The sequence below is a fragment of the Rana temporaria genome, chromosome 2 (genome assembly GCF_905171775.1).
Source record: "Rana temporaria chromosome 2, aRanTem1.1, whole genome shotgun sequence".
Taxonomy (NCBI): domain Eukaryota; kingdom Metazoa; phylum Chordata; class Amphibia; order Anura; family Ranidae; genus Rana; species Rana temporaria.
Window position 1 is genome coordinate 262,119,255 of NC_053490.1, and position 15,452 is coordinate 262,134,706.

The following is a 15,452-nucleotide window of genomic DNA, read 5'->3' on the forward strand; positions in this document are numbered from 1 at the left end:
CTATTGAGCATCTGTGGGGCATCCTCAAACGGAAGGTGGTTGAGCACAAGGTCTCTAACATCCACCAGCTTTGTGATGTCATCATGGAAGAGTGGAATAGGACTCCAGTGGCAACCTGTGAAGCTCTGGTGAACTCCATGCCCAAGAGGGTTAAGGCAGTGCTGGAAAATAATGGTGGTCACCCAAAATATTGACACTTTGGGACAAATTTGGACATTTTCACTTAGGGGTGTACTCACTTTTGTTGCCAGCGGTTTAGACATTAATGGCTGTGTGTTGAGTTATTTTGAGGGGACAGAAAATGTACACTGTTATGCAAGCTGTACACTCACTACTTTGCATTGTAGCAAAGTGTAATTTCTTCAGTGTTGTCACATGAAAAGATGTAATAAATTATATACTAAAATGTGAGGCGTGGGGAAAAATCCAAATTCCCATGCCCTTTTTAACAATCCCTTGCCTTTTAGACAAAAATAAATAAATAAACTTGATCATCACAATTTACCTTACCCTAAATGCATGGTAAACAAGAATTTCTTTAGAAAGAGATTTTATTATCATTACTTCCAAGTCTGCCAGGCTGCCTAACATAATCTGGACATGCACTTTTGGATTGCCACGCTGTTCCTTATTCTTCAAAGGTGATACAAGAAATTAGCTCTGGTTCCTCTACAATAAAGAGCCGCCTGTGGTATTATTCACATAGCAAAAACTCTCCTAAGGTCCTTTAAATTCCAAGAGATACAGTGCTTCTCAATCTGCCATATTTCAAGATTTTATTGCTGTTTATGTCCCCACTGGGGAGATTTCACTACAGTTTCTGTTCTTGATAGTGGTGCCACCAGGGACAGGAAGGGAGGGGAAATCTCTGTAAGACAGATAGACAACAATTATAAAACTGTTATCCAGAGGAAATGATTATAATCTATGCACTTTTTCTTTCTTTTTGTGTTTCTGTTGGGGAGATTTTTATTTTCTTTCTGCACCAGGAACTAGTACCACTAAAGAGAGAAACCGAGGGGAAATCCCCCCCATGGGGGATGACAGTCAGTCTGCCTCTAGGGCTGTATGTCCATATGCATATGCAATTCTTATATTCAGAGCTGCATATACCTGCATACAGCCCTATCCTGTAACTCATTTGTACAGATGACTACATGCAACATCTGGGGCTCCCAGGCACCAAAATATGTTTTTGCATTATATGATCCAATGCGCCCATGCACCTGAGCCTTTAGGCTTAAAATTAGGTAGCATACTGGCCAGTCACATATGCTGAGTTTTGTATTATGTCAGAATTGATGTGCATTTAACATAGTTCAGACCTTTAGTTCCACCAATACCAGGGGGCATGCTTCAAGCTTTCAGTTTTTACTCCCCTGTGTTTGTAGACTAATTTGTAACAGATGGGGTGCATCAAATGATGACACAGTAATGAAGTCAGAGGATTCAGTTCTGAAAATAGCATTTTACCTCAGTTAACACTGAAAAACCTATCTATATTAACAGCATGTTGATGAAAAAATGCTGAACAAAGCTTCAAATAATGCTTAACTGTCGAGTGGGATGCAAGCACTTTAAATTAATTGTTTTTTCCTAAGAAAATGTTCAATCTATTATGGAGCTAAATTAATAATAATTTATCTAGGATAAATGAATAGTTAAAAGAGATTTTGTGATGAGCAGGGTCTGTGAAAAATTACAATGTGTTAGTTTTTCAACTTCTTTTAAAGCTGAACCAAACTCTCTCAATCAATATTATCTATTTTCAATCTTGCTAGCCTTAGCAAATAGATAAGAAGGTATATCACATCGAAGGAGCTGCTGGTTTAGATCTTGGGTTTCCACGTTACCTCTAAGTTCATTGTCTAGGGAGAGATGTCTGTAGTAATTGGAATGTCCACACAAGATGTAAAACCTTCAACTGTAGGCTTTATTTTTTGCTGCATAAACTTGTGAAGGAAGTAGAGAGTATAGAGAGGGGGGAGGTTCAGGCACGCAGTACAGAATGTACAATAGTATTCAGAGTTCCAATCTTCGCCACTCAATCCTGAGTGGGCATTGCTCACCCGGATAGACCCCTCTCACATGGCCTAGCAGCCGGAATGATGTACGGACAGTGTAGGAACAGTCTCTGCCACAGACCGTCTGAGAACACGGAATGAATATTCAGGAATCCTCTGCCACAGTATTTAAAGTCCCAAACTTCTTGCTTTACAGCCAAAGAGCCTTTAAGCCAATCCGGCGGACTGTAAGGTAGTGTAGGTTAACGGTGCATCCTTCAAGAAGTTACCAGGCCTCTCCCAAAGTACCAGCCTTCTGCTCGGTCCTTTCCGGGACAGGTCCTCCCCTGGCTTCCTTCATTGAGTGACTTCCCCCCGCAGGACAGACAGCACAGGATCACCTCCAACGCATAGGCCCCAGCCAGGATAACTGGACCTACTTCACAGGAACACAGCCTCAGACCAACGTGGTCACGCACACCCACCTCGTGCCAGGAGGGCCACGATGCGAAGGACCCTGAAAAACGGCGTCTGCCCCTGAAGTATCCCCTCCCAGCATGCACAGAGCGGTCACCACTCCCAAACATTTATCATCTCCCCAAGCCACCTTCTGGGTACCCCCTCCCAGGAATTGACTGGTGTCTGATAAATTATCATAAATCAATGGTTGATCCTCCCATTTATTTTTTGGAAGCTTGTTCTGAAAACAGACAGGAGCAATCAACCACCAGCCTTAGGGAAACCCTGACCAGACCAAAAAACAGATCATTACCCCAATGAGTACAGTGGAGTTAAAAACAACATTTTTGTCAGAGGGCTACAAATGTTGTCGTTTTGCCTCCCTCTCTTTTTCTACCTAATGATACTCAAGGACAAAATTGCTTCCCACTATTGATTGTAGCCATTTTACCTCCCTACCGTTCCCACCTACTGATACTCCTGAATAAAACTGCATCCACATAGAAAATTTATTAATTTTTTCCCTTCCCTATATTTCATGCCAGATGTTTACAACCCCTTTAAGTCTCTCTATATATAGGTGAACCGAGTGAGACTGCCTATGGCCTCTGAGACTGGCTGTGGTCATGGCCATTTCCCTCGCAAATCTCTGTTAATGGGGACTGCCGTACTTACCATGGTTCTTGAACCATGTTTATTCATCAGCACAGCAGCGAAACACAAAGGTGTGCCTTTGCATGGGTTATTTGCACATGATGAAAACTCTAGCAATGTGCCTGAATTGTCAAAACAGTATGAAAGATGGACCTCTATGTAGGGATCAACATTATTACACAAGAGTGACCTTCTATTTTGGTGTTTGGCCTTTTTCAAGCATTTGTTGCTATAACCTCGTTCACGGAAGCGTAATTGTAATTGTTTAGCTTCTGGTTCAAATTCAGAGTCACGACTGCAGTTGCGTCGGAGTCTTAGATACTGCCCATAAGGTACACTCGAGACCAAGGATTTAGGATGCGAGCTTGAAGCATGCAGCAGAGAATTGCCTGCTGATGGCTTGCGAAATAGTGTGGTACCTATTGTGTCATCTTCATGGACCACAATTTCAATATCCAGAAAGGTAAGTCTTGTCTGGCTAGTCTCAAAGGTGAATTTAAGATTGTATTTATTCACCCTTAAGCTATCCAAAAAGGTCACGAGATCAGCATTGGAACCCGTCCAGATGAAAAAAATGTCATCAATAAATCTGCGCCATAGTGGTATCTGCTCAAAGGGTACCTGCATGTTGTCTTGGTGAAACAGGTCCCGCTCCCACCCCCCCAGGTACAGGTTAGCATAAGAGGGGGCACACTTTGTCCCCATGGCCACACCCTGCACCTGGAGGAAGTGAGTGCCACCAAAAAGAAAGATGTTGTTTGATAGGATAAAGTCAAGCAGATCCAAGATGAATTTATTGTAACAGGGGGAAGCCTCATTACTTTCTAAGATGAAGCCCTCCACAACTCAAACACCCAAATTGTGGGGGATAGAGTTGTAGAGGGCCTCAACATCCAATGCAACCAGCCAGGAACCAGCAGGAATGCTGATTCCTTCTAGGGTCCTTAAGAGGTCGCTGGTGTCTATGCATTGTTAAGCAACAAGGAATGGTACCGTAAGGTATCTGAGTCCCATTTAAAATTTACTGTTAGTCGTTACCAACATCTAATTGGCTCTGCCTACCATGATGGTTTAATTACTAAACCAACTTGGGAGTTCCTTAATGTTACCTTTCCATGTACACCTACCCTATACGCACTTCCCAAAATACACAAAAACACCTCAAACCCCCTGGGTAGACCAATAGTATCTGAAAATGGATCACTTACGGAAAAGGCGAGCTAATTGGTTGATGAGTACCTTAGACCTCACGTTGAAGGTCTGGTTTCCTATTTGCAATGTAATTTGCCGTGTCGCGCGACTTGGGGCATCTTCAAGTCGGATCCCATGTCTCCCCTGTGTGAACCGGCTCTTAAATGACCATAAAATTCATCATTAAAGCCAAGACTAAAACCAAAACCAAGATCAGAATTATTACCGGGCCGAAGGGCAGAGGATGCGGACGTGACGAGTGCGTCGGTGGGAGGTGCCGCGCGCTCCATGGCTCGAGGTTGCGAGCAGCGGGGATCCGAGGACACCAGCAGCTGACCGGAGGATGCAGCGTGAGAGGCTGACATCCGGAAGACCGGAGCTGGAGATCTAGCCCTGCGCAACACGGCCCTTAGCTCAGCCGAGACCCAGGACGCACCCGGGCGCGTGAAGAGGCGAGCTCGGCTCGGGACACAGCTGCTGCACATGAGGAGGAGGAGAGCAGCGGAGGAAGCCGGAACTGTCAGGCGGGCTGAAGGCGTGGGTCCTCCGGTTGGGTGAGACGCTCAGTAGAGCCGAGCAGGGTCGGGTGCCGTCCCGATCCCCCCCCTCCCCCCGGGGACATCCTCGCCCCCTCCCCCCTGCATAAACCAGTCTGGTATAGTTTAAAGAAACAGCAGTTTGCCAAACCCCAATTGAAAAAAAAAAACAAAAAAAAAAAACCCTGGTTGGACGGATTGAAACTTGTGGTAATTGATCAGGATATTAATAGGTATGTGGTAATGAAGGATCCGCTGAGATAACACTAGAATTGAAGCGCTTGCTACACAAAAGGCATAAAATCCACTCCTTGAATATCCAAAATATTCAAAAAAGGGGAACTGGGATAGACCGATGCATAAGAGGAGGAAAAAAAAAGTTGAATTGTGATTGTGATGGAATGCAGTGAGTTCCTCTGATTTTGGGAGTACCGATAAAATAATTGCCTCGATCTTGGGAGCTCTGATAAGTAAGTATTGACTATGATGTAGTGCTGTGACTAAAGAGGGCGAGAGATAAACCGGTATTACCGGTATTAAACCTATTAAGCCTTTACTGACTAAGGAGTGTAAAACCCTCATACAGGGTGCAGTCACAGTATTAAATCACACAGGGCATTTGTGGAGCATTTCCCATTACAGAGTCTCTGGGTTGGGATTTACGGGATTTACTGGAGAACATGTTAATCACTGTCCCCGAAGTAATAACGGTTTAGCGGTTATAACTACACAACCCTGTAGGATACACCTGGAGTAGGACTCAAAGGTAGCTGACCTATAGCAGTCTACCACTTGGTTGGGCGGACATTCCAGAGCAAGAAGGAAAATACCCCTAAACTACATCGCTGACATACCTAGTATAAGAGGACAAGCGGGAAGATACGGCAGGCCTGACCATAATAGTAATTGAGTGACTGGTACAGATAAAACCTGAATGGGAAAAGGGGTAGACTGGCCGTGGTGACACCTCCGCTCTGGGGTCCCCCCTTTCATTGGCCCCTCTTTACGGACCTCTTCCTTGTTGCTGTTTCCAAACTGGGGAAGAGAATTAGACCCTCCAATAAAATGAATAGAGCTACGAGAGGCGGTACTACTAAACCAACTAAGAATAATTCGGGGAATAGCTCCATTCAGCAATATATGACTCAAGAAGGGACCCTTAAAAGTCCAGGACTCGCAAAGAAGACTGAAAAGAAGAAGAGCGATAAAAAGAAAGGGGTAGATAGTGCGGAGAGCTCTAGAAGTGAAACGACATTAGAAAGCGAACAAGAGCAAACAAATGCAGAGGAGCTAGCCCAAGATACACATCCCCCTACAAAGGCAGAGATGAACGCAATGTTGCAGAGGATGGAAAACGTCATGGAAAATATTATAAAGACAGAAATTAACAAGGTAAGAATAGATCTCGGAGGGCTGCGTGAAAGAGTGGTCGAGACGGAAAGGAGAATAGAAGAACAGGACCAGGAAATTAACTCCCTGAAAAAGCAAGTAAAGGCCCTGACCGAAAGCCAGCGATTGACGGCATACAGGATCGAGGACCAGGAGAACCGCAACAGGCGACAGAACCTCAGAATCAGATCGGTGGTAGAAGATAGGGATGAAGATCTCAGAGATATCATGAACACAATTTTTAATCCCCTACTGGAGAGATCAGTAGAATCCAAGCCCCTCAAGATCGATAGAGTTCACAGAGTGGGGAATCCCCAACAGACAGAAAGATCCGGTCCTAGGGATGTAGTGGTACGTTTCAGGAACTATATCGATAGAGCAGAAATTTGGGGACGGCTTAGGGGGAAACCCCCCCTGAAATATAGAGAGACTGAATTACAGATATTTTCTGATCTGTCGAAAGAAACGCTAGAAAGGAGAAGACACCTGAAACCCCTCTTAGAGCTGATGCGGGCACAAAACATAAAATATCATTGGGGTTTTCCGGCGTGCCTTATAGGCATAAAGGGGGGTAAAACTGCACGACTTAGGTTCCCGGAGGATCTCAAAGATTTCTGCTCAAAAATGGACTTGACAGTTCCAGATTTACCGGAGTGGGCGGGCTAGTGGGGCTTGGGTTAGCCTAGAATATCAGGGGGCTGATTGGGGGGGGGAGGGAGAGGGAGGAGGAGTCAATGGAGTGCATTGAGTACCACCACGAAAGAGGAGCCGAGGATGAAGATGACGAGTCTTCTACCAGCGGCTCCCAGGCCAATAGTGGGCCAGGGAGGGGGGGGGGAGGGGGAATGGGGAGGGGGGGAAATGGGAGGCGGGGGAAGGGAGGGTAATGGGAGGGGGACCATCTGAACGACTCCACAAGAATTCTTTTCAAACTCAAAAAAAAAAAAAAAAAAAAGAGAGATAAATGACAGATATTAAGTTCTTATCATATAATGTAAAAGGATTAAACTCCCATATTAAGAGACATAAAATTCATGCCGAACTTACGCAGTATAAAGTAGACATTGCCTACCTACAAGAGACCCACATTACCTTAGAGTCCAATATAAAGCTGTTTTCATCTGAATTTCCCGTCTGGTATTATGGAGATACAGTCTCATCGAGATCTCGGGGGGTTGCCATAGGATTTGCAAGAGGAGTTAGATACACACTGGTGGACAGATTGAATGATCCGGAGGGGAGATTCTTGTTCTTAAAAATAAAACTAGGAGAGGAGGACTACACTCTGGCAAATGTGTATGCACCCAATGTGAATTCGGCTAAATATATCAGTAAAATCCTTAGAAAATTAAAAAATTTTGAAAAGGGACATGTGGTGTTGATGGGAGACTTTAACTTCTGTATGTGCCCGAGCCTCGATAGTACGTCCCATGCTCAGGGGAATAACGGCGAGCACCTTAAGCTACTGAAAAAACAAATGACACAAAACCAAATGGTGGATGTCTGGCGAATCCTTAACCCCAAGACACGAGACTATACGTTTTTTTCCCCGGTGCATGGGACGTACTCGAGGATCGACTACGTCCTTGTTGACCATAGACTTTTGGAGAGGGTGGTCGAAGCAAGTTGTGAGATCATAACGCTATCTGACCACGCCCCTATAACCATGAAAATAAGCACATCCATACAAAAATGCACTCTACCTGAATGGAGATTGGATGAAAGTCTGTTGAGAGACGAGGTTGTGGTCGAGAGAGTACAGAAAGAATTGGAATGGTACTTTCAGGAGAATGACAAGGAGGGAATCACAGGAGCAACCCTGTGGGACGCCCACAAAGCGTATATAAGAGGGATTTTTATTGCAGAAGGGGCAAAGAAAAATAAAATAAGAGGGAGTAAATTAAAAACACTAAAAGAGGAGATATATAGGCTGGAACAGGAACATAAATTACAGGGCCAAAAGAGGGAGACACTCCGTAAGTTAACTTTAACAAGGGATGAATATAAAGCCCTTGCCGGGCAAGAAACCAAGAATTTCATAGACAGGGTAGAGAGTGAAAGATATGTCGGGGGAAATAAACCTAGTAAAAACTTGGCCAGAATGGTAAGAAAAAAGAAAACCAGGAACTTTATCGAAAAAATTAGGAATGGGGATGGGGACTTAGTATACGCGACAAATAAAATAGCAGAATCTTTTAGAAGCTATTATGAAAAACTATACAATGTCCAACAGAAGATCAGGGACCCTGCCGAAAAACAGGATAAGATCAGGGAAGTATTACGGCAATCTAATCTACCGAAGATAGAAGAATTTGAGATAGAAAGAATGGAGGAACGTATTACTGAACAGGAGATAAGTGAGGTCCTAAAAAATACTCCCAATGGGAAAAGCCCGGGACCAGACGGCTTCACGTCGGCCTACATACAAAGGTTTAGTACTATCTTAGTCCCTAGACTATGTCAATATTTCAATGGGTTGGGGCGAGACTATGAGATGAGCAGAGAGGCATTAACAGCTACGATCACTGTCATTAAAAAAGAGGGAAAGGACAATACGAACTGTTCAGGGTTCCGACCTATCTCACTCCTGAATGCAGATACCAAACTGTATGCAAAAATTTTGGCCGAACGAATGAAGAGGGTGATGACTGCCATTGTCCACCCAGACCAGGTTGGTTTCATACCTGGGAGGGAGGGAAAGGACAATGGGGTCAGGGCACTTCTTCTCATGGAGCAGACCAAAGAAAGAGGGACCCCCGGTCTATTCCTGTCGGTAGACGCCGAGAAAGCATTTGACAGGGTAGACTGGGGGTTCCTGATACAAACACTAGAATGTATAGGAATTGGCCCAAGGATGATCAAATGGATCAAAACGCTCTATTTCCACCCATGCGCTAGGATCAAGATCAATGGATCTTTATCCGCACCCTTCGAGATGAGAAATGGAACCAGGCAGGGCTGTCCCCTGTCCCCTCTTCTTTTTGTCTTATCATTGGAACCCCTGCTGGCAATGGTCCGACAAAATCCAGAAATATATGGAATGGAGGTTGGAGAAGATGAGCACAAATTATCCGCCTTCGCAGACGACATTTTATTTTTTATAAGTAGCCCAAGAGTCACTCTCCCGAAGTTAATAGCCACCTTAAAACAATATGGCGAGGTGTCAAACTTCAAAATGAATACAGAAAAGACGGAGATCCTAAATATCAATATTCTCAAAGAAGAAGAACAACATCTGCGGAAGAAATATAATTTTAAATGGCAAAAAGAAATAAAGTACTTGGGGATAAAACTGGCAAATACCATCAAGAAAATATATAGAATAAACTTCATCCCCCTACTCAACGAAATAAAAAGGGAAATTAAAAACATATTTAATAGACCAATTTCGTGGTTCGGGAGGATAAATGTAGTAAAAATGGTGCTCATCCCAAAAATTCTATACAAGTTCCAAATGGTCCCAATATACCTACCACCGTCATTCATCAAAATAATTAACTCCCTCATAATGAACTATATTTGGAATAATAAAAAACACAGGGTGTCTGCTCAAATCCTAAAACGGGCCAAGAAAAAGGGAGGCTTAGCTGTACCCGACATCAGATTGTATTATAATGCTTCGGTTCTCTCACGGGTTATAGAATGGGCTAAAGAATCCCAGGACAAAAGATGGATAAATATTGAATGCACTTTAGCGAGGGCACAGTTAGGGAGATTAATTTGGAATCCACCACAACACAGAACCTTACACACCTCAACACACACAATTACTCATAATGCATGGAGGATCTGGGATAGACTTCACAAACAATTAAAAACAGAATTCAACTCACCCTTTATTGATTTAAAAGAAAATGAATATTTCATTCCAGGGACAAAAGAAGTAGGGGGAAATTGGATCACAAATAGAACACAGCTAAAAGATATAACACTAGATGGCAAAATTAGGACACTTCACGATATTAAATATAGGATTGGAATTAGGGCGCTCGACGAGTGGAGATACTTGCAGTTAGTATCATTCGTCAAGCGCCTACCACACCCTTTGAGGTCACAAGAGGATTACACCTTATTGGAACAATTGTGTAGCATCGAAAGCTCAAAAGGAAATATATCTAAAATCTATAATTACTTGCAGAAAACGGAAGAGTTGGACACGCTAAAATACATCCAAAATTGGGAAACAGACTTAGGGGTCCCAAGGGGGAAAACGACCATAGGAAGAATCCTGAAAATGACTCACACCTCGGCAGTAGATGTAAGAACCGCCGAGATGAACTTCAAATGTCTGACGAGGTGGTACGCCACCCCAGATAAAATGGTAAAATTCAGAGGGGGAGAGTCAGAGAAATGCTGGAGAGGTTGTGAGTCAAGAGGAACCATGGCACACCTTTGGTGGAACTGCCTGAAAATTAAAGCCTATTGGAATAAAATCTTGGCCCTGATAAAGGTAATAACAAAAAAAGAAGTGGAAGATAACCCATGGGTAGTTCTATTTCATGGGGGGGAGACCCCAGAGAAGGAGTACAAGGGTTCACTGATCCCTCATTTGTTGAACGCAGCGAAACGATTGATTCCCCTTAAATGGAGAGACGCGAAAAGTCCGCAAATGTGGGAGTGGATCGACTCCGTAGAGGCCACTTATAGGAGAGAGAAATTAAAATACGGGAGCTATAAACACAAGGTAGGGGAAAAGGATATATGGGTACCCTGGTTGGAATTTAAAAAATCCTGGAGGTTCGCAGAAAACCTGAGAGTGGAATAGGAACGCATTTTTTCTATTAAGGGAATAAATTCTTACAGTGGAGTCGTGGGATGGTCAAGGGTGGGGGTGGGTAGGGGGGGAGGGGGGATTTAGCTGGGGTGGGGGGAGATGGGGTGTTGGGTATTTCTTTGTCACGCAGATAAAACCTTTTAAAAATTCCGTACTTACTATAAAAGAGTGAGTTCTAAACGGTGAGAAAAAAAAAAAAAAAGAGGAAAATATAAAAATAAACAAATAAATAAAATAAAAATAATAACAAGTATAAAAACTTGCAAAAGAAATACACCACAAATGATGCTAAACCAGATGTAGAGACGGAATTATGAATAAAATCATGAGCAAATCTCTCGCTGTGGTGAAGTCTGAAGTGGCAAAAGAAAAAGAGAAAAAAAAAAAAAAAAAAAAAAAAAAAAAAAAAAGATCAGAATTATGCTATGTTAACAGGAGGAGTAGGATTTATTCTATAGCTCATGCCGCAATATATATTTGTATACACAACAGCCGTAATTCCATGTTTAATGATGAATTGTATTATAATTTTTTTAAATAAAAATGTATATGTATGTTTTGCAACACAGCTGTATTTTATTGCCGGTAAAGTCCCAAAACAAAGAGGGATTTTCTTATTTTTTGTAACAGAATACCCAGATCCTTCTCAACCATTGACTCTTCTAGCTGTTCTCCTGCTAGAATGTATGATACATGCACTCTGTAAGGACATTGCACTGCATAACTTGGTGTCATCTGTGAACAATGGTTTCTTTAGAAAAGAACTGAGAGGAAACAGTAATACAGATAGAAAAAAAAAGATTAATTTTAGTAGAGTTACACAAGTTAAAGAGGAGGTCCGGGGAAAAAATAAAAGCCAGCAGCTTCACATAATGCAGCTGCTGGCTTTTAATAAATGGACACTTACTGTACCTGTCCTGCTGTCCCTCGATGTTGGCAGTAGGGTTCCCGGTGTGAAGCCGAAAGGCCGCCAGGGGGGGAGGAATCCCATGAGCGGAAGTTCCACTTTAGGGTGGAGCTCCGCTTTAAGAACCTCTGTCAACCTTTTATTGTTGTCTGTGCCACTGTTGCAGATGCTTCCTCACTTCCTGTCTGTTGAAGTCATGGTAACGTTGACAGTCAGTAAGGGGAAATGTCTAACAGAGCCACAGGTAGCAAACAAAAAAAAATTACAAGAGTTCAAAACTTTTCCCACTTCAAAATCTAAATCCACTCTAAATGTAAATCTTACTCGACTTCCTCCTTCCAGGGTTTCAAAGTCAACAACCCAGGAACAGGAAGTGCATACATAAAATATTTGCAGGCATTTACAAATAGACAGTAGAGGACAGCACTATTATTTTGTATCACCTGGGAATATATACCGTACTTGTATAGTTGGTACAAATTGTTTCAATCATCCTAGGCCACATGTTGCAAACACCAAGGGCCAGATTCACGTAGGACTTACGCTGGCGTATCTCGAGATACGCCGCGTAAGTCTAAATGTGCGCCGTCGTATCTGTGCGCCGTACCCACAGAACTAGATACGCCTGAAAATAGGCTTCTTCCGACCGACGTAACTTTCCTACGCCGGCGTATCGTGGGCGCATATTTACACTGGGCGCATCTGGCGCCCCCATCGATTTCCTATTCAAATATGCAAATGAGGGAGATACGGCGATTCACGAACGTACGTGCACCCGGCGCAGGCTACGCGCGGTGCGCGTAAGTTGTACGTCCGGCCTAAAGTTATCCCTCATAAAGCTGGTGTAACTCAGCAACAGACGTGCACAGGTCAACTGGAGAGCAGCTGCAGCAGCACCGTTACAGACGAGCTGAGCAACCACACTTGCAGGACAACACATCTGTATGCCAACATGCCGTGGTCCTAGCACTACTACTGTGTCCACAGGCACATATGAGGGCACGGGAGAGGATATACCGAACGCGCATGAACGTCTTTGGCATGTGTGAATCGGAGGTGTATCGCATCTTCAGATTCAGCCCTGCTGCCATCCTGGAATTAGCCACAGCCCTGCAAGATGAAATCACCAGCCAGACACAATGCTCACATGCAGTGCAGCCACTGGTCAAGGTACTGGCAACACTGCATTTCCTTGCAAGTGGATCTTTTCAGCGTACAAGTGGAGTCGTGGCTGTGATATCACAATCCACCATGAGCAGATGTGTGCACCAGGTTGTCCCCGCAATCCTCACACGCATGTCCCACCACATCATCAAACCCACCCATGAGCACCTGCGGCAGAAGGCAATGCAGGTTTTCTACAGAATTGCAGGATTCCCACGCACCGTGGGGGCCATTGATTGCACACATGTGGCACTAAGGCCTCACCGTGCCACAGAGCACATATACCGCAATCGGAAGCAGTGGCATTCCAGCAACGTACAGGTGATAGCCGATGCCCAATGCCTCATATGGCACGTCCGTGCCAAACACCCAGGGGCCAGCCACGACAGCTGCATATACCATCAAAGCAACATCCCAACAGAATTCGAACAGAACGTGTACAGGGACAGCTGGCTGGTTGGTGAGTGACATGGGTGTCAGGCATGACTGTCCGACCCCATGATGCAGACATCATGAGGGGCACATGCACGACTAACATTCTCCTGTCTTTTCCCTTCTAGGTGACTCTGCATATGCACTTGGGCCCATCTCATGACTCCATACCGGAATCCCCAAACCAGAGGAGAGAGAAGATACAATGCTGCACACATACGTACCTGTGCAGTGGTGGAACGCACATTTGGCCTCCTGAAGTCCCGTTTCCGATGCCTGGATACGTCCGGGGGGGCCCTGTTGTATTCCCCAAACTTTGTGTGCGAGATCATCGGTGCATGTTGCGTGCTGCACAACTACGCCATGAGAAAGGGCCTGGAGATTGACATATGTGATGACCTGACCCCCGAACCAGACAGTCCCCCCCTGTTCGAGGCTACCCTGTCTGCTGAGGGACAGCAGTCAGGAGTTGCCTCGTGGAACGCATCTTTGCACGTTAAACACACACATTCATCATGGCACAAGGAGAATGCACGCATGCAAACCACGGGTGTCCCTAGCTCACACACACCACATTCACCTCACATTGGATTAGCCCAAGTCCACCATGCAGGACTTGCAGGTCCCAATGGTGTCGCTGTCCATTCATACCACATTCACACGGTCGTGGGGATAACCTCTCACTGACGACCCAGGGTGACACACCTTACTGGCAGGTATGTCACCCCCACATTCACACACCAGTCACACTGTAGCCTGCACTCCTCACCGTGTGCATACACAAATAAAAAAAAAGGCTCATAACCTGAGCATAAAGGAACAAAAAAGGCTCATAACCTGAGCATAAAGGAACAAAAAAGGCTCATAACCTGAGCATAAAGGAACAAAAAAAGGCAATCAATTGCCCTGTCTTGGGCTACGCCTGGTGCCACGGGTCCGGCTCCTTAGTTGTCTGGGGGGAGCCTCAGGTGGGGGTGGTGGGGCATCAGGAGCAGGCTCATCCTCAGGTCTGCCACTCCTGGCAGGTGCTGGCTGGCTGCCCTCCAACGCCAGGGCAATGCGGGTGAGGACGGCGTTTGTTTGAGCCTGCATCTGCAGCTGGCGGGTGGTGGTGTGCTGCTGGTGGCACCTTCTCTGCCTCCCCTCCAACTCGATGGCAGCAGAATTGGCCTTTACAGTCACTGTCAGGCTCTTGACCTCTGCCACGAGGCGTGAGGTTGTGGCCTGCAGCTCACCAACGCAGGTCACCACAGCTGCACAGTTGCCACTTATATCCTGCAGACTGTCGTTAATCTGCGCCGAGGAGGCCAGGCTGTCTGCCACACGTCGCAGGTCCCTGGCGACAGCACCCATATGGAGGGTCTGGCGGGCCTGATCCCTGGCAAGATTTTCCTGAAGGGACACAGGAACACCCCTGGTCTTGCGGGTAGCCTTCCTGGGGGCAGGAGAGGCTTGGGGATGTGTATACGGGGAGGCCCTTGAGGGGCTTTCCCTGATGGTGGAGGAGGGTGAGGGGCTTCCCCTGATGTGGGAGGAGGGTGAGGGGCTTCCCCTGATGAGGGAGGAGGGTTGGGAGGGTCCAGGGATGATAAGATCCTCAATGAGGTAGACCACTTCCTCCAGGTCCCCGTGCTCCTCCACAACTTCCTCTAGAGGAGAGGTGTGGGCACTCTCCTCCTGGGATGGCGTGGGTCGCCCAGCAGCCGACGACGGCCCAGCTCCCTCCAGCATATCTGTGGATGACACAAAGCATTCACATGTTGGTGGACCCACACACTTGTCACATGTTCCCTTCCACCCCCTCACATGCTACACACCGGATAGGAGATAAAACACACTTACCTGACCTCAAGGCCTGGTCACCGGAGTCGAATCCCTCCATGCCCTCCATCTGATCCCGCTGCAGACATTGGGCGACGACCTCCTCCTCATCCCTCAACCGC